We start from the raw sequence: 20,564 nt of genomic DNA on the forward strand, positions 1-20,564 counted from the left end.
CTAGGATTTTGCCTCCTCATTCCTACCCCCCATTCTACTGTCAGTCTTAGATCCATGACAGTTGGCGCCCACCGTGGGGCAGGTGTCTTAGCGACTTTCTAGTGGAGTTGCGATTTTTCCGATTCTCATCGTCATTGTTTCCGCCAGCGGACTAGTTGAGGGCCGCGAGATCCGTCTCGGTGCGCTCGTGTTCATCGCCGACGACTCCGCCTGGCTCCAGGAAGCTCCACTCGACGTCAATGCGCTCCTCGTCCGCAGGGCGACGCACTTTCGCGCGTGCATCCACGGTGTCCTTCTCCGGCAACCGTTGACCTAGTATTGGTCGGTTCCTATGGTGTCCTCATCCCCCGCCGCTCGCCGGCACAAGCGTTCCGGTCGGTCGTGGCTCTAGCGGTGGGTGAGACATGCGGTGGCCTGCCAGTCAGCCACCTCACATGTCGTGGAAATCGAGCCCAACGAAACTCTCTACGGCCTGTTCAACCTGTCGACTGGCTCCGTCGAGACCGCATCCGAGTGCGACAGCAGCGATCCCACGGCAGAAGTCTTGATGGTCGACGGACAACCCAGTCCTCCTGGCTTCCCCCGCAACGACGGTGGTGATGGCGGCGGTGATCCGTCGCGCGTTCATGAGGAGTACCGCCCCGAGCTCCTTTCTTCGCAGCGGAGGGAAGAGCTTCGCTGCCGCAACATGGATGCACTTCACACTCCTATCATTGGAGAAACCCCCGAGGCCCAGGCCTTGGAGGAAGTGCGCCTGGCCAATTTGGCAGAGTGCACTCGAAGAGCGTGCTCGGCAGCGGATCCGTGAATCCAGTCGGCGGGAGCTTTTTCCGCCTCAAACTCAGGTATACCTCACTCCGATTCAAAATCTCACAGCTGCGGCCCGAATAGCAGAGTCAATCCAGCCCTCTCAGTCGGAGGCGGGCAGAGGATTGATGCAGATCCAGGCCTTGCTTCGGGCAGCTGGAGAGCAGCACACCGCAGTGTCTCAGTCACGGAATAGGATTCATATCAAATCTGTGGTGGCGGATACAGTGCAGTCGGCCCACAGCCCAAGATCGCCCCCTCGACATGAGGGACGTGGGCACAGGCAGGATCAGTACAGAAACCATGAGCAATATGATCACCGCCTCGGCCACAATGATCGACGTCGAGTGCCGATGCCTCCTCCGAGGAGTGGGTGATATGTGCCTCGGCGGCATGATGACAGACGCCCTCATAGCGGCGAGCGAAGAATACCAGTCGACCCAAGGGAGCCAGGCTTTGATGCAAGATCTATTCTCGTTCAAGGTCTGGTTGACAGGAACAGAGCACACAGAGAAGGCCATGACAAAGATTATCCGACTTGCGGTAGAGTGCATGTTTCAGGTCCCGAGTGTTTTAGCAGAGCCATCAGGGCCGCAGTGATTCCTCCCAATTTCAGGTTGGCGATTGGAGTCAGCAAGTTTACGGGTGAGTCTAAGCCTGACAGTTGGCTTGAGGACTACCGAGTAGCTATACAGATTGGTGGTGGCAATGATGAAGTCACCATGAAACACCTTCCTCTGATGTTGGAAGGCTTGGCCAGAGCATGGCTGAATCAGTTGGCACCAGGCAGCATACTCAGTTGGGAGAAACTCGCCCGAGTGTTTGTTAGGACTTTTGAAGGTACTTGCAAGCGACCAGCGGGGTTGACTGAATTGCAGAGTTGCGTGCAAAAACCAAATGAAATCCTGAGGGACTATATCCGGAGATGTATCACGTTACACCATACGGTGGAGAATGTGTCAGATCACCAAGCAGTTTGTGCTTTCAAGGAAGGCGTTAAGTATCGGGAGTTGAATCTGAAATTCGGTCGGACAGGAGATATGTCCCTGACTCGGATGATGGAGATTGCCACCAAATACGCCAACGGCAAAGAAGAAGACCGACTCCAGAGTGGCAAACACAAAACAGTCGCCCGGGACACCGGTGGAGGTACTTCCAATCGGAAACAGAAATATAAAGCCGAGCTAGTTGCTCCTGGTGAGGCTTTAGTTGTGGCTCAAGGAAATTTCAAGGGGAAGCCCAAAGGGCCATGGAACCCCAAGAAAGTGAAAGATCAAGACGGAAATGATGTGTTGGATTTTCCATGTCACATTCACACCAAGAAAGATGAAGAGGGTAATCTGATTTATCCCAAGCATACCACTCGGCAGTGTCCGCTCCTGATCTAGCAGTTCCGAGAGAAACAACCCAAGGAGAAGTAAAATGAGTCGGACAAGGACGAGGATAAGGAAGAGGATGATGATGGTTTTCCTAACGTCAACCCCACTCTGATGATTTTTGCTGATGTTGAGAGCAAAAGTCGATTGAAAGTTATCAACAGAGAAGTGAACATGGTTGCTTCAGCAAGACCAAGTTATTTGAAGTGGTCCCAGACTGCCATCACATTTGACCAGTTTGGCCATCCAGCACGTATAGCCACCCCTCGGAGGCAAGCGTTGGTGGTCGACCCAGTTGTCGAAGGCACTCGACTGACTAAAGTGTTGATGGATGGTGGTAGCAGCTTGAATATCCTTTATGCTGAAACCTTGAAGGGAATGGGGATTCCGATGGCCCAGCTCAGCAAAAGCAATATGAATTTCCATGGCGTTATACCTGGCAAGAAGGCTGAATCACTCGGCCAGATCGCCCTTGATGTGGTTTTCGGTGATTCCAAGAATTACTGCAAAGAAAAGTTGACATTTGAAGTAGTGGATTTCAAGAGTGCTTATCATGCCATTCTGGGTAGGCCTGCCTATGCACGTTTCATGGCTCGACCGTGTTACGTGTACCTCAAATTGAAAATGCCTGGTCCCAGAGGAGTGATCACTATCACTGGCAATCGGCAGAAGGCGGAAGAGTGCTTCCAGAAGGGCTCAAAAATCGTCGATGCACAAATGGCAGCAGTCAAAATGTAAGAATACCAGAAAAATGCAGATCCGAGTGATTTGCTACGCTCCAAGAAGCCTGCCACATATTCTGCATTTCAGTCGTATGGTGAAACTAAGCCGGTTCATATCCACCCGACCGATCCTAATGCTGCTCCTACTCATATCTCAACATCACTCGACAGCAAATAGAAAGAAGCGCTCATCCAGTTCCTCCATGAGAACTGGGACATCTTTGCATGGAAGCCTTATGGCATGCCAGGTGTAGCCAGGGGACTGGCTGAGCATCGTCTGTGAGTTGACCCGAAAGTAAAACCAGTCAAGGAACATCTTCGACGGTCCACCGTACAGAAGAGAAAAGCAATTGGTGAGGAAGTGGCTCGGCTCCTGACAATTGAGTTCATCCGCGAGATTTACCACTCCGAGTGGCTTGCCAATGTTGTCATGGTCCCCAAGAAGGACGACTCACTTCGCATGTGCATTGACTTCAAACATATCAATCGGGCCTGCTCGAAAGATCATTTCCCTCTCCCCCGTATCGATCAGATTGTCGATTCGACTGTGGGGTGTGAGCGTTTTTCTTTTCTAGACGCCTATTCTGGGTATCATCAGATCCATCTATATGGTCCCGATGAGATAAAAACAGCTTTCATCACTCCATTCGGGTGTTTTTGCTATGTCACCATGTCATTCGGTCTCAAGAATGCTGGTGCCACATTCATGAGGATGATTCAGAAGTGCCTGCTCACACAAATCAGTCGGAATGTGGAAGCGTATATGGATGACATTGTGGTCAAGTCACGCAAAGGTTCTGACCTGCTGACTGACCTCGCTGAAACCTTTGCCAACCTCAGAAGGTATGATATCAAGCTTAATCTGTCAAAATGCACATTCGGAGTTCCTGGTGGAAAGTTACTCAGTTTTCTCGTTTCTGAACGAGGGATCGACGCGAACCCAGAAAAAGTTGGTGCCATACTCCGAATGAAGCGCCCTCTGCGTATGCATGATGTCCAGAAGCTTACTGGTTGCTTGGCCGCCTTGAGTCGACTCATCTCTCGCCTCGGTGAAAAGGCATTGCCTCTTTACCGACTGATGAAAAAATCTAACAAGTTCGAGTGGACTCCTGAAGCTGACGCAGCGTTTGCAGAGCTCAAAGCCCTGCTTTCCACCCAGCCGGTGCTTGCTGCTCCAATCAGCAAAGAACTTTTACTGCTTTATATTGCACCCACTGGACAAGTCATCAGTACGGTGCTCACGGTCGAGCGGGAAGAATAAGGAAAAGCCTATAAAGTTCAGCGCCCAGTATACTATGTTTCTGAAGTTCTGACTCCATCCAAGCAAAGATATCCACATTATCAGAAGCTTGTTTATGGGATTTACATGACCACAAAGAAGGTTGCACATTATTTCTCTGATCACTCCATTACAGTCGTTAGTGAGCATCATTGTCTGAAATTCTGAACAACAGAGATGCAACCGGTCGAGAGGCAAAGTGGGCGATTGAACTCCTTCCCTTGGATATCAAATTTGAGGCAAAGAAAGCTATCAAGTCCCAGGCAATAGCAGATTTCCACACCGAGTGGATCGAACAACAACTGCCGACTCAGATTCACTCGGACCGTTGGACCATGTTCTTTGATGGATCTAAGATGTTGAACGGTTCTGGTGCGGGGGTGGTATTCGTATCCCCCTGAGGCGACAAGCTCCTCTATGTTCTCCAGATTCATTTTGATTCCTCCAATAATGAAGCTGAATATGAGGCACTTTTGTACGGGTTACGTATGGCCATTTCACTCGGCGTCCATCGCCTCATGGTCTACAGCGACTCATATTTAGTGGTGAATCAAGTAATGAAGGAGTGGGACATCAAAAGCCTAGCTATGACCGGCTATTGTAATGCAGTAAGAAAGTTAGAGAAGAAGTTTGAGGGTTTAGAGCTCCATCACATCCCCCGACTGAAAAATCAAGCAGCGGATGATTTGGCGAAGATAGGTTCTAAGAGAGAAGCCATTCCCAGTAATGTGTTTCTGGAACATATTCATGCACCTTCAGTCCAGGAAGATCCTTTCACTGAAGAGCCCCCGCAACCAAAGAGCGTCGTTGATCCGACTGAAATCGAAGTCCCGGCCGTGGTCGATTTGATCATGGAGGTTTTGGTCATCACTCCCGACTGGACAGTGCCGTACATCGCGTACATTCTTAGGAAAAAAACTCCCAGAGGACGAAGAAGAGGCCCGACAGATCGTCCGCCGATCCAAAGCTTTTACCGTGATCAGAGGGCAGCTGTTCAGAGAAAGCGTAACTGGAGTCAGCCAGAAATGCATAACACTAGAAGAAGGTCGAGTGATCCTCAATGACATCCACTCAGGGACCTGTGGTCACCATGCGTCCTCTCGGACCATTGTGGCCAAAGCATACCGAGCGGGATTTTATTGGCCACGAGCAAATGAGATGGCTCAAGAAATAGTCGACAAATGTGAAGGTTGCCAGTTTTACTCCAACATGTCTCACAAGCCTGCATCAGCCCTGAAGACCATTCCACTCGTCTGGCCCTTCGCTGTTTGGGGTTTGAACATGGTTGGAACTTTGAGAACGGGTAGGATCGGCTTCACTCATGTACTCGTGGCAGTCGACAAGTTCACCAAATGGATTGAAGCCAAACCTATCAAAAGTCTTGAAGCCAGTACTGCGGTCAGTTTCATCAGAGAGTTAACATTCAGATATGGTGTTCCGCACAACATCATCACTGACAATGGCTCGAACTTCGATTCAAACGAGTTCAGAGCCTTCTGTGCTTCCCAAGGCACTTGAGTCGACTACGCTTCAGTCGCCCATCCCCAGTCGAATGGACAAGCTGAAAGAGCAAATGGGTTGATCCTCAAAGGACAGAAACCCCGACTGATGTGTGATCTCAAGCATGCAGCAGGCGCCTGGGTCGATGAACTTCCGTCAGTGCTTTGGGGTTTGAGGACGACTCCGAATTGGTCGACTGGCCGAACTCCATTCTTCTTGGTCTATGGAGCTGAAGCTGTGGTTCCGAGTGACTTGCTTCACAATGCACCCAGAGTCGAGCTTTTCTCAGAAGATGAAGCAGAACAGGCTCGACAAGACGCAGTTGATCTCCTGGAAGAGGAAAGAGAGATGGCTCTGATCCGATCGACCATTTATCAGCAAGACCTGCGTCGATTCCACGCCAGAAACATGAGGGGTCGAGCATTTCAGGAAGGATACTTGGTTCTTCGAGTGGATCAGCAGAAGCCACACAAGCTCGCCCCTACTTGGGAAGGTCCCTTCATCATCACCAGAGTGCTCCACAACGGAGCGTACCACCTTTACAATGTCGAGCACAAGAAAGACGAGCCATGCGCTTGGAACGCGGATCTGCTCCGTCCCTTTTACACTTAAGCATTCAGACTATTGAGATGTAATAAGAAATACCCTTTAGTTTGATTATCAAAGACACAGTTTTGCAGTCTATTAAATGATTGTTGTTCCTTTCTTATATGTTCTAAATCCCCCAGTGGGTGCCTTAGATGGGAATCTGTTTCGCCTAAGTTTAACAAATCCTACCGAGTGATGAGCAAGTCTCTCACTCAGGGGCTTAGCTGCGAATCCGTTTTGCTTAAGTTTAAAAAATCCTACCGAGTGATGAGCAAGCCTCTCACTCGGGGGCTTAGCTGCGAATCCATTTCGCCTAAGTTTGAAAAATCCTACCAAGTTGTGAGCAACCCTCTCACTCGGGGGCTTAGCTGCAGTCCAGTACTCGCCTAAGTTTTAAAAAAAATCCTACCGAGTGATGAGCAACCCTCTCACTCGGGGGCTTAGCTGCAGTCCAATACTCGCCTAAGTTTTAAAAAAATCCTACCAAGTGATGATCAACCCTCTCACTCGGGGGCTTAGCTGCAGTCCAGTACTCGCCTAAGTTTAAAAAATCCTACCGACTGATGAGCAAGCCTCTCACTCGGGGGCTTAGCTGCAGTCCCGTACTCGCCTAAGTTTAAAAAAATCCTACCGAGTGATGAGCAACCCTCTCACTCGGGCACTTAGCTGCAGTCCAGTACTCGCCTAAGTTTAAAAAAATCCTACCGCGTGATGAGCAACCCTCTCAATCGGGGGCTTAGCTGCAATCCAGTACTCGCCTAAGTTTAAAAAAATCCTACTGAGTGATGAGCAAGCCTCCCACTCGGGGGCTTAGCTGCAGTCCAGTACTCGCCTAAGTTTAAAAAATCCTACCGAGTGATGAGCAACCCTCCCACTCAGGGGCTTAGCTGCAGTCCAATACTCGCCTAAGTTTGAAAAATCCTACCGAGTGGTGAGCAACCCTCACACTCGGGGGCTTAGCTGCAGTCCAGTACTCGCCTAAGTTTGAAAAATCCTACCGAGTGGTGAGCAACCCTCACACTCGGGGGCTTAGCTGCAGTCCAGTACTCGCCTAAGTTTGAAAAATCCTACCGAGTGGTGAGCAACCCTCACACTCGGGGGCTTAGCTGCAATCCAGTACTCGCCTAAGTTTGAAAAACACCCCTATCCGCAAGGACGATGAGGTGCAGGTCGACTGCAACCCTCTCTTCAGAGCTGCGCCACAAGTACAACGTGCGCTCCATCCCTATCTGCAAGGACGACGAGGTGCAGGTCGACTGCAACCCTCTCTTCGGAGCTACGCCACAAGTACAACATGCGCTCCATCCCTATCCGCAAGGACAATGAGGTGCAGGTCGACTTCAACCCTCTCTTCAGAGCTGCGTCACAAGTACAATGTGCGCTCCATCCCTATCCATAAGGACGACGAGGTGCAGGTCGACTGCAACCCTCTCTTCGGAGCTGCGTCACAGGTACAAAGATTATTTCGAGTGAAGAACAAGTTCCACTCGAAGGCAAATGCAAGCATATTCGAAGATAAACCAAGTTCAGATAAATCCTAAAGTTCTAGAACGAACATAAAAGTACTCGGGCATCAGGCCCGAAGGAGTTTAAACGGTTACAAAATCACTCGGCATTCTGAGGCCAATTTAAGGCGAGGTATAAAGTTTGTTCACTCCATAGGAGGAGGGCTTGCAGGCTCGACGAACTCGTCCAGATCAATTCCGTCAGCAATTCGAGTGGCAGCAGCAATGAAGGTTTCCATGAAGGATTTGAAGTCATGTCTTTTGGTGTTGGCAACCTTGATCGCCGCAAACTTCTCTTCTCGAGCTTCTTCGCAGTGGACCCTAACCAGCGACAGAGCCACGTCAGCACCGCATCGGGCAGAAGACTTCTTCCATTATTGCACTCGACCAGTAACCTCATTGAGTCGAGTCATCAGAGACTCGAGGTCATTTTGAAACATTGCCCTTGGCCAGAGTGATGTATCAATGCGCGACACCGCCACCTTCAGGTGAGCAAGATAGCTCATAACACTGGCAACACGAGATTCCAGTCGGAGCACGTTCATGGCAGCCTCATCGCCGACTGGAGAAAGGATAGGGTCCAAGCCTGTCTCGATCCGTCCGGTTTCTTCTTCAAAATTTTGGCAGAATTCTACAGATTCAAGGAGTTAATGAGCCGACTGGTCCGAGGTGACTTGCAAACAGTAAGACAGTCGGATAAAGAGAAGTACCTTCGAGCATAAGGAAGAGCTTCTTGGCGACGGCTTTCAGATAAGCTTCCAATTCGTTCCTCTTGCGAGACATGATTTCCAGCTGCTCGTTCAGAGTCACCTTATCTTTCTTCAGACGAGTCGCCTCTTGGTTGGACTCAGTAAGAGACGACTTCAGCTTGGTGATTTCCTCCTCTAGTGCTCCGACCGAAGCCAACTTTTTGTCAGCAAGGGCAGTCTTCTCCTGAGCCTCCTTTTGCGCAGCTGCAAGATCAAGGTCCTTCTTCGCCAGAGTCAGCCTCATTTTATCTGCAAGATGTACACTGGGGTCAGACAAAAGAACGAAGAGATAACTTGAGTCAAAATAAATAGTCGACAGGTCGTTACCTTCCGTACCAGCCACTTCATCTTGAGCCTTTTTCAAGTTCTGATGGGCCAGCTCCAAGCCAAGGTTGAGTTGTCTCTGTTTTTCCTTGAATTCAGCGAACTTGGAGATAAGCACACAGGATTTCTACAATGGGCAAAAGACACGTCAATGGACAAGATCAAAGATCATTTATTTCCGAGTGAATAAATCTTTAAAGACTACTGCAGAATCAAACATTCTACAGTAGTCTCGGGGACTACACCTAGTGGGTGCACTTATCGTGCCCCCACTGATTCAGATTCCACTCGACATGGTCCGCCCAGACCGAGTGGAAGAAAAAAAGAGAGAAAAGGACGTACTCAGACCCTAATCGACTGCCAGTAGTCGACTGCGGTCTTGGGGACTACACCCAGTGGGTGCACTTAGCGTGCTCCCACTGGTTTAGATTCCACTCGACATGGTCCGCCCATACCGAGTGGAAGAGTGAAAACAACAAAGATGCCAAACACCCAGTGGGTGTGCAGATGCGAAGTGCAGGATAACAAGAAATTGCACGGAGAAAGGTCTTCAGGTGGCATATCCTAACAGAACAAGTTCAGTCGGAAGCCAACTTACCTGGACATTGGCTCGAAGGCCGCGCTGGCGTCGTAAGCAGCCTGACTATTTTCGTGCACCACCTTCACTCGCTCCATCATTATGCCAGCCTGGTGAATGGCTTCTACAGCGGTGTCCGCCTGGCTTTCTGGAACGTGATGAGTGGTGAAGAATGGGACTGACGGTCCAGACGCAACAGCTTGAAGTTCCGAGGCATGAAGTTGGACGGTTGAATCAAGGACTGGCACAGTCGACGATGTGGGGCGTTCACTCGATACTGGATCAGCAAAAGTAATAGAAGCCCAGCTCACATCTTCAAGCTGTTGAACCACTGGCTCTGTCGCCGGTACCGATTGGGATGTCTTGCCAGTCGACGCCTTCTTGTTCCTCCTAGGCCTCAGCGGCACGTCCTCGTCATCATCTGGAAGCTCAATGATATCGGGAGGAGCTACAAAGAGATCAGTCGACCCCAGATCAATCGTCAGAATTTAATCGACCGAATAACCAAAGACAGGTCTATGAGAGTTGTACCTGGGTTGGAGGTGACTGCATCTTCCATTTCTTCATCTTCATACTTGCGGGTGGAAGTCCCGGAGGTAGCAGCTCTGCAAATTTTAATATTCAGTCAGTCATTTCTATCACAGCGGGTCGACCAAGAAATCAGATACAACTATTACCCGGAAACATTAGGAACGACCACTTTGATCTTGGGCAAGGCCTTCGGCGACTTCGACGGCGTAGCTTTTGGTTACTTCGGCGCCTTCTCAGTCGGTGCTGGAGAAGACGTCCGAGGGTGCTTTGACGATTGTCCAGTCGGCGCGGTCACTTTGTCATGGATGCTTGTCGGGTCATGAGTGTGCTTGGATCGCCTTTCCCTACAGGGAGGTGAGTCGACCTCTTCTTCATCACTCGGGTCGTCACTCTCCTCATCCTCCTCTTCATCAGAGTGCCACTCGCCGCTCTCGCCTCCGCTCACCTCCCCCTCTGGATCCTGCTCCTGCTCCCCGTTGGGCATCGAGTATATCTCAATAAGGGCCTGAAAGATAACAAGTGAAGCAAAAATCAGTCGGTTGTCAATGAGCAGTTACGTGATGAATCAAGAGAACACTCGGCAATTTAGAGTCAGACCTTGTCTAGTTGGCGCGAGTTGTCGAGTGGAGGGACTCTCCTAGACCCCCTGGGGTTATCTTTGTTGCCAGTGATACCTCTCAGCCACTTCTCCACCGTGTCCTCGTCGACCTCTTCTGGGTGGATTCGAGTGGAATCCTCAATACCCGAATACATCCACATCAGATGGTCACGGGCTTGAAGCGGCTGAATGCGTCGTTTAAGGAAGACCTCCAACAGATCCATGCCAGTCACGCCATCACGGACGAGTTTGACTACCCGCTCGACCAACACCTTCACCTGCGCTTTCTCCTCTGGGATCACTTTTAAGGCGGAGGGCTTCTCGACCCAAGCCATGGAGAAGGGAGGAAGTCCGGTCGACTGGCCTGCAGTCGGCTGGTCCTTGGAATAGAACCAGGTCGACGGCCATCCTCGGGCTGACTCAGGAAGGATCATGGCTGGGAAGGTGCTTTTACCTCTCATTTGAATCCCAAAACCCCGCACATCTGGATCACGTGCGTCCTCTCGTCACTCGGGTTGGCCTTCTTAACCGACTGAGAACGACACGTGAAAATGTGCTTGAAGAGACCCCAGTGTGGCCTACAACCTAAGAAGTTCTCGCACATGGACACGTAGGCAGCAAGGTACACGATGGTGTTGGGGGAAAAGTGGTGGAGTTGTGCTCCAAAGAAGTTCAAGAAGCCTCAGAAAAAAGGATGGGGAGGCAAGGAAAATCGGCGGTCAACATGGGTGGCGAGGAGAACGCACTCACCCTCCTGCGGATGCGGTTCGGTCTCGCCCTCCGGGAGCCGCGCTGATTCGTGGGGAATCAGTCCCCCTTCAACCAGATCATCAATGTCGTCCTGACGAATCGTCGATCGAATCCAGTCGCCCTGGATCCAACCGTGCAGCAGGCCGTACCTCGACGAAGATCCGCCCCGGGTGGACTTCTTCCCCTTCGCCTTCGTCGTCGCCTTCTTCACGCGCACCAAGGTCACCGTCTTCTCCTTCCCCATTGCAGCGGGTGGAGCTTGAGCAGAGCGGTGGCGCCGGGAGCAGAGGTAGATGTGGCAGAGAAAGCAGGGGAGAATGAAGAAGAATGGGAACGCACTGTGCAAAAAACCCCAATCCGGCACCTTATATGAGGTCGTTTCCGAGTGGCTAACATGTGGGTCCAGGCGATCCTATCAAATCCCGCAACAGTCGCGCGTGCAGTACGTGGTGAAAAAGGTGGCGCGGCGATCGAGGCGGCCCTGCCTAACCCAACCCGATTACTGCGGCCTCCTCCGCCCCGCGCGCTTCCTGAAATTCGAATCCCAGAATATCCACGAGCAGCAGAGCAACTTGTCAGACGGAAGATTTTTCCCATATCAGCACTCGAAGCATAGCAGTAAAAGTTCACTCGACAGAACCAAGAATGGATCAAGGCGACTGAAAAAGAGGTTGAAGTCATCATCATTGTTCATGGGTCCCAATCAGGCGCTTCCAAAGCGTGAAAATTGAATCAGAGGTGTTCTCAACTCCTTCTCCACTCAAACCCTGAATCATTCGGGGGCTAATGATGAAGCTATGTACCTAGGGTAGGGTCATAGGCCTGACCTAGACAGCCTCCCCTAGGGCACCATCCCAAAACCAGAAGCATTCAAGGTATAACATCATCCACTCGACTACGAGACATTCCACTCGGAAGATTCAAAGTCACTCGACCACAACAATTATCACTCGACGGACAGAAGAACTAAAGTCACTCTGCACGACAACGGTCGGACGTTTACTTCATAGACTTAATAGGCATTTATGTCACTTAATTGCTAGCGTTACCAGTAATGACCACCTCTTGATGTACCTTAAATCCCTTGTAACGTGGGCTGGCTGGGGTCCTGACGCACTCTATATAAGCCACCCCCTTCCACTGGCACAAGGGTTCGCACCCCTTGTAAACACACACACATACATAATCCAGTCGACTGCCTTCGGGCACCGAGACGTAGAGCTATTACTTCCTCCGCAAAGGGCCTGAACTCGTAAAACTCGTGTCTACAACTTCGCCATAGCTAGGATCTTGCCCCCTCATTCCTACCCCCCCCCCCCCCATTCTACTGCCAGTATTAGATCCACGACAATGACTTCCCCAGAATTTTAACAAATATAATTTTTGTTTAAGAACCAACAATGCATAATAAATAGCAACTTGATAAAAGTAGTGAATCTAGAGTAAGTGGCAAACTTACAATTGTTTCAAAATTTCCCAAGAAGGCCTAATTCAAACTGCGGCCATTGTTCAATTTTGCTGAAACATTTTGTGTAGTGCACCTAAATAGTATAACGTCCCCTATGTGACATTTTAGTAGCACTGCACAAAACATTCTTACAAAAAAGTGTTACATGCATTACACTTAAAGGTCACAACAGCAACAATGTTTGTCAATAAGCCTGTTTGCACAAAAGATATAACATGTTTATTTGCTATAGTTGATAGCCAAACACATAGTAATAAAAGTGATAGTACAAAGTGTACTATTAATGTGAAGACAAAAAAACAAGTACAATAATAAGTAGGTGTTACTTGTCTGACATATCATCCAAGCAATATCATATGCTAGTTTGTTTAAGCTATGTATGAAATCATGTGGACAAAATTACTAAAACATATATTTTTAGCTTTCTATCATTGGTGAAATGAATAAAACCTTCATATTCATGCCTTTCATCATCGGTGATATGAATAAAACATTCGTAGCCAGGCCTTTAAGGTTCTAGATCTAGTTTTATGTGCACAAATAACATGCTAACTTGCAGAGTAAACTAACATACAAATTAATAGCACTATAATAATGACTCCCACAAGATGCATAGCACACTTTTCATTTGAACACTAGTCAAAAGGATTAGAGCTCACCATTGTGGTCAGGTCGCATTCGCGGTCGAATAATGATGAAGCACATGACGAGTCTATGACCCCCTCCCCACACACACACACACACATGCGCGGGAGACCCGACGTCCGACTACAAGACGAGATGCAACTTCCTATTAGACGGACGATGGTGTTGGACGATGATCGATCCGCGTCTTGCACTGCATGATGCCGACCGTGGCGCATGACTCTCCGACCAACGCAACCGGGAGAGAGTGGAAGTAGAAGAGCGGAGAATATATGTGGCCGGTGATGGCCAGGAGAGAGTGGTGCCAAGAACAGTGAAGAGAGTGTCGTATCGGGGCGGGCAATTAGGGTTTCCATTATGGAGGGGCAGTGAAGGTTGATTATAACACGCCGCGAACAATGCAATACTGACCAGCAGTAAAAGCGAAGAGTCTGATTTGAATAGACTACACAAACGAGTCATATATAGCGGCTGATGTCGATCAATGATTACCTTTGGTCTTTTTTATCATCGTGGCATGCTATTACCAATCGGCCAATTTTAGACATGTCCGTGATAACCATTTTGCCGAGCCCAAAAGTCGATATCACCGGCGCCATAGTAGAGGCCGATCATTGTTAATGCACATCACTAACGCATGGTCAATGGCCGGTCGGGGGGTCGGGGGGGGGGGGGGGGGGGGGGATATCTGGTACTCCCACAGTTAGGGTGCTCCCGGTGCTCCAAACTCGGTAGCATATTTTAAAATGTTCAAAAATTTCTGAAAAAATCCAACACATTGGCACAACATCAATGTATGTTGTCACAAAAATTCAAATCGGAATTTGAAACATTGCCCGAGATACAAAAATGACAAAATGGACATCAATGTGATAATGGGCCTAATCTAAAGCCCAACTTATGTTGTGTACTATTTACTGTCGAACTTGTCGTTTATGTTTCTGAAGCTATGTTTTGAATTTCAATTTCAATTTTTTTTAACAACATACTTTGATGTTGTATCAATGTGCTGATTTTTTTTTAGAATTTATCAAACATTTAAAAATGTGCTACTTGGTTTTGAAGCACCGGGAGCACCCTAGGAATGGGAGTATTAGATATTTCCCCGCCGGTCGGGGTTGTAGTATGTCGATCTAAAGTAGTATAGGGGTCCTAGGCTTGGGCCGCCCTACTCATGTTCTCCGTAGATGCACAAGGGGGGCATGGTACCGTCATAACACAAGCTAATTCTGTCTTTTTTGCGGGAGATAACACGATTTAATTCATTAGCAAAGACTAGCTACCAAAATGTTACTAAAACTTTCTACAAAGAGGAATATTTCTTATATATTAATCTTTCAACAACCTAGTTTTTAAGTCATTCCTTCTATGTTTATCAAAAAAAAATGGCAAAAGAAATCTCTATACTCCTTTACTCAAGTGCCACCAGTAGCTCCGGTGACAGACATGTACCACATCAAAAGTTTCTATTTTCTTTGGCGCTTCGATAGGAGAAGAACCAATTATACTACTCATTATGGGATCCAAAATCTACAGCCAAACAAATTCATCAGCACAAGCTCTAAGATAATGTATTAACATGAGAGGTACTATGTTAGGAGGATGATGGTATTCCCAAGCCATTAGGGTTTAACTCCTAAATTTATCGGTGCTCACATTTTTCTCGATGTATTGTAGACCTTCCAGCGACGTGCGTTCAGTGGGAGGAGACACTCCCGACGACTACGAAAGCGTTTGTGGTGACTTTGTCAATCTTAAGATTATGTGCCGCCTCAGTTTTTGGGTTCTCGTAGGGATAGAATGTGCATGCGTTCATAGAAAGTGTATGTGTGTATGTATGAGCGTCTGCGTCTTGTATTGCGTTTGAACAAAAAGTTAAAAGTAGTTATTAGCAACATGACATGTATACGAACCATTGTTGTATCAATGTACTGATTTTTTTTAGAATTTATCAAACATTTAAAAATGTGCTACTTGGTTTTGAAGCACCGGGAGCACCCTAGGGATGGGAGTATTAGATATTTCCCCGCCGGTCGGGGTTGTAGTATGTCGATCTAAAGTAGTATAGGGGTCCTAGGCTTGGGCCGCCCTACTCATGTTCTCCGTAGATGCACAAGGGGGGCATGGTACCGTCATAACACAAGCTAATTCTGTCTTTTTTGCAGGAGATAACACGATTTAATTCATTAGCAAAGACTAGCTACCAAAATGTTACTAAAACTTTCTACAAAGAGGAATATTTCCTATATATTAATCTTTCAACAACCTAGTTTTTAAGTCATTCCTTCTATGTTTATCAAAAAAAATGGCAAAAGAAATCTCTATACTCCTTTACTCGAGTGCCACCAGTAGCTCCGGTGACAGACATGTACCACATCAAAAGTTTCTATTTTCTTTGGCGCTTCGATAGGAGAAGAACCAATTATACTACTCATTATGGGATCCAAAATCTATAGCCAAACAAATTCATCAGCACAAGCTCTAAGATAATGTATTAACATGAGAGGTACTATGTTAGGAGGATGATGGTATTCCCAAGCCATTAGGGTTTAACTCCTAAATTTATCGGTGCTCACATTTTTCTCGATGTATTGTAGACCTTCCAGCGACGTGCGTTCAGTGGGAGGAGACACTCCCGACGACTACGAAAGCGTTTGTGGTGACTTTGTCAATCTTAAGATTATGTGCCGCCTCAGTTTTTGGGTTCTCGTAGGGATAGAATGTGCATGCGTTCATAGAAAGTGTATGTGTGTATGTATGAGCGTCTACGTCTTGTATTGCGTTTGAACAAAAAGTTAAAAGTAGCTATTAGCAACATGACATGTATACGAACCATTGTTGTATCAATGTACTGATTTTTTTTAGAATTTATCAAACATTTAAAAATGTGCTACTTGGTTTTGAAGCACCAGGAGCACCCTAGGGATGGGAGTATTAGATATTTCCCCGCCGGTCGGGGTTGTAGTATGTCGATCTAAAGTAGTATAGGGGTCCTAGGCTTGGGCCGCCCTACTCATGTTCTCCGTAGATGCACAAGGGGGGCATGGTACCGTCATAACACAAGCTAATTCTGTCTTTTTTGCAGGAGATAACACGATTTAATTCATTAGCAAAGACTAGCTACCAAAATGTTACTAAAACTTTCTACAAAGAGGAATATTTCCTATATATTAATCTTTCAACAACCTAGTTTTTAAGTCATTCCTTCTATGTTTATCAAAAAAATGGCAAAAGAAATCTTTATACTCCTTTACTCGAGTGCCACCAGTAGCTCCGGTGACAGACATGTACCACATCAAAAGTTTCTATTTTCTTTGGCGCTTCGATAGGAGAAGAACCAATTATACTACTCATTATGGGATCCAAAATCTACAGCCAAACAAATTCATCAGCACAAGCTCTAAGATAATGTATTAACATGAGAGGTACTATGTTAGGAGGATGATGGTATTCCCAAGCCATTAGGGTTTAACTCCTAAATTTATCGGTGCTCACATTTTTCTCGATGTATTGTAGACCTTCCAGCGACGTGCGTTCAGTGGGAGGAGACACTCCCGACGACTACGAAAGCGTTTGTGGTGACTTTGTCAATCTTAAGATTATGTGCCGCCTCAGTTTTTGGGTTCTCGTAGGGATAGAATGTGCATGCGTTCATAGAAAGTGTATGTGTGTATGTATGAGCGTCTGCATCTTGTATTGCGTTTGAACAAAAAGTTAAAAGTAGTTATTAGCAACATGACATGTATACGAACCATTGTTATATTATGGGACGGATGGAATAGTTATTAATAACAAGACATGTATACGATTAGTGGGGCCCGTGAAGAAAAGCAAACTCCTTGCAAACTTGTCGATGTGCGAAGATTGCTGACCAACGAAAGTGATCACTTCTCTTTGATTCCTGTGGGGCAGTGGTAGTGAACTACCCCTGATAACTACAAAAAATTAAATCCCCAATACATTCATAATGGTGTTTCCTATCAAGTAGTAAGAATTGAAAGCATTTCTGAGCTTAGCATAAATATTAGGTACAAAAAAAACAGGTCCCACCGAGACTTGAACTCGGGTTACTGGATTCAGAGTCCAATGTCCTAACCACTAGACCATGGAACCTTTGATGAACTCTTTTCACAGGAAAAATCTATTATATGCGATATAGTCCCCACAGAATTCCACCCGCTTCAATATAGGTAATATCCAAGGGAGTATTCAATTCTGTACGCAAGCTCATCTGATCTCAGTGAACAATAAATAAACAACAAGAAAATTTTAAAATAACTGAATTTTTTGACATGGAAGATGCTCGAATCGTGATGTCTGGGTAAATTTTCATTGTGTTCAGACAATCTGAGAAGCTCTTGGCAAAAAAAAACCCTGATCCAAACAGTGCATAAACAGTAAACTATCTCACAAACCTTGATTTTGCTTTTCCAGAGCTACTTAGATATCCAAACACAATCAAATTTGGCATGGACATCACACACTCAAAAATCTTCCATGCCAAAAAGACATTTTTATTTTTATTTTTTTCTATTGTTTTCTTTTTTGCGGGGGTAAAAGGATTGTATTACTCAAGAGCACACGAATTCATCCCTACACAGACTAGGGACATTAGCAGGTCCAGAGCGCAGCCAGACCACAGTACGCTTCTCCGTTCGACCGAAGTTTGCTAACACATAACTAACATTATTTTGCTCTCTAGAGATGTGAGTAACACAACACTCCCTTGTACCCATAAGACTCTTTACTTCTGAGACCACCATCGCATGCTGGGAACGATCCGGTCCTTTTGCCTTGATCATCTGCACGGCCTGCATACTGTCACACTCCAGGATAATCGGCAACTCCGTCCACTGCAAAGCTAGGCCGAGTCCCTCCGTGCACCCGGCCAACTCAGCGTGCAATGGGTCCGGGCATGACCGAAGCGAACGGCATGCAGAGAAAATGATGGTGCCGCCGTGCCCGCGCAAGATCATGCCGGCATCGGCGCTTCCATCCTCCTGTGACAATGACCCATCCACGTTGAGCTTCGCCCAACCTTCCGGAGGCGGGCTCCACTTGCGCCGAGACTTCCAGCTAACGTCCACATGCGATATTGGCTGCTCCGCTCCCTCTAGTTGGATGACCATCTTTCCTTTGTCCCAGTCTCCGGCCCGGTATTGTTGGATCCCCAACAGTAAGGTGACGTAGCTTTGAAGGAACCGTCGGGACACCTCCATGGGCGGCACTGTCTTGTCATGTTGGATCTCGTTACGCACGTGCCAGCACCTCCACATAAGCATGAGGACTCTGAGGCGGTCACCCTCGTCACACTCCGCGATGAGATTCAGGAACCACTCCGGTCTTGTATTGCGGATTGATTTAACACCAGGTATCCGCCAAACTTGCGCCATGGATTGCCACAGATCAACAGCTCTTGGGCACCTGCAAAACACATGAAACGTGTTCTCGCGCTCGAGACCACAGAGAGGGCACACGTCAGTAAGCTCCATCTGGCGTGCAAATTTATTTGCCCAAGTTGCGAGAGCATTCGTAGCCACACGCCAACCAAAAACACGCACCTTTGGAGGAGCAGGGCACCTCCATAAAAATGCCCAGACGGCACGTCGCCCGTCCGGTGCCCTGCTCGCCGCGACTGAAGAGGGACGCAACTTGTCCTCGAGTGCCAGCCGGTACGCACTACGTACGGTGAAGATGCCGGTACGTTCAGCCCCCCATGCAACAAAGTCATCGCCTAGCCGTGGAGAGGCCTTTATCTTCATGATATGATGGATGTCAACAGGCAAAAAGTACTGCTGCAGTAAGTCTGACCACCATGCACCTGTTTCATCAAGTAATTCGCTGACCCTTCGCAGTCTACATCTACCTTGTTGCGATATTGGAGGGCGACCAGTGGGGTGAGGGATCCAAGGGTCCCTCCAAATGCGAACCGATCTGCCATTACCAATACACCAAATCAGGCCTTGTTTCAAAAGCTCCAACCCATGGACGATGGACTGCCAAGTTTGTGATGCATTTGTGGAGAAAATTGTGTCCTCTAGCCGTCCATTGGGATAGTAACGTGCTTTCAAGACTCTTGCGCAAAGGCTCTCAGGGTTGACCAGCAATCTCCAAGCTTGCCTTGCCAACAAGGCTTGGTTGAACATCCTAAAATCCTTCAAACCCATCCCACCAGCAGCTTTTGGCCACAGCAAGTGATCCCATGCCTTCCAGTGTGTCTTCCTCTTCCCTCTGTATGCGCCCCACCAGTAGCTCCGGATCATGCGTGCAAGGTCATCGCATGTGCTTCTTGGGAACTTGAAAATGCTCATAAGGAACGTCGGAAGGGCTTGTGCTACGGCCTTGATAAGGACCTCTCTTCCTGCCTGAGACATGAGCTCCCCCCATTGGATAATTCTCTTGGTAAGCTGGTGCTGAACGCTCTTCAATTTCCCTTTAGATAACCGGCCATTTGGAGTAGGAAAACCAAGGTACTTCTCTTCAAAGCTCGCATTGACAACCTCCAAAGTGTGCATCACCTCCTGTTTGTTCACCTCCGAACAGATGAGCTCGAGAGCCATTTTGTTGCATCCATATCCAAGTTTCTACTTTGTAGCCAAATCCTAATGGCAATCTAACATAAGCACCTGCTTTCTCGGGTTCACCAAGAATGAGGTTTACTAGGTCCAAGCCGAATTTGCACAATAGTACCCCACTTATAATATTTCATTGTAAACATTCTTTGTTGAAAGTGCATCTTCATTATACCTTAGTTTTTATTTTTGGTTTTGATGATTTATGACAATACCATCTGAGGGGATCAAAGACATCAATGAGTTCTTCTAGGGAGTAGGAATAATTTTCTTAATAAACCACAAAGGGACCACTATGGGCGACCCATTCGTCGCTCGATGTTTCCTATTATTTCTTTATCGGTTTTCTAGTGATTTTTTTCGGTTTTACACATTTTAGTTGGTTTGTTAGTTTCCTAGAAAAGCTGAAATACTTATTTGTTTTAAAAGCTAACGTTTTGTGAATATTTTCCTAAAAACAGTGAGCATTTTTTTTAAATGTGAATATATTTTTAAAGTTTTCTGAGCAGTTTTGGAAATTGTAAAAAAATATGTAAAAATGATTTTTTTACTTTTTAGATATTTTATTTTGTT

General features: G+C 47.4%; 1 non-coding gene across 1 annotated transcript; it reads right to left on the reverse strand.

Annotated features, from left to right (window-relative positions):
* Positions 1 to 17,460: 17,460 nt before the first annotated feature.
* TRNAQ-CUG (transfer RNA glutamine (anticodon CUG)) lies at positions 17,461 to 17,532 on the reverse strand. The gene has a single exon. It is a non-coding gene; the product is annotated as a tRNA-Gln (tRNA).
* Between the last annotated feature and the right edge of the window lie 3,032 nt (positions 17,533 to 20,564).

This window comes from Triticum urartu, chromosome 3A, assembly GCF_056163025.1.
Source record: "Triticum urartu cultivar PI428250 chromosome 3A, HENAU_Tu73, whole genome shotgun sequence".
Taxonomy (NCBI): Eukaryota; Viridiplantae; Streptophyta; class Magnoliopsida; order Poales; family Poaceae; genus Triticum; species Triticum urartu.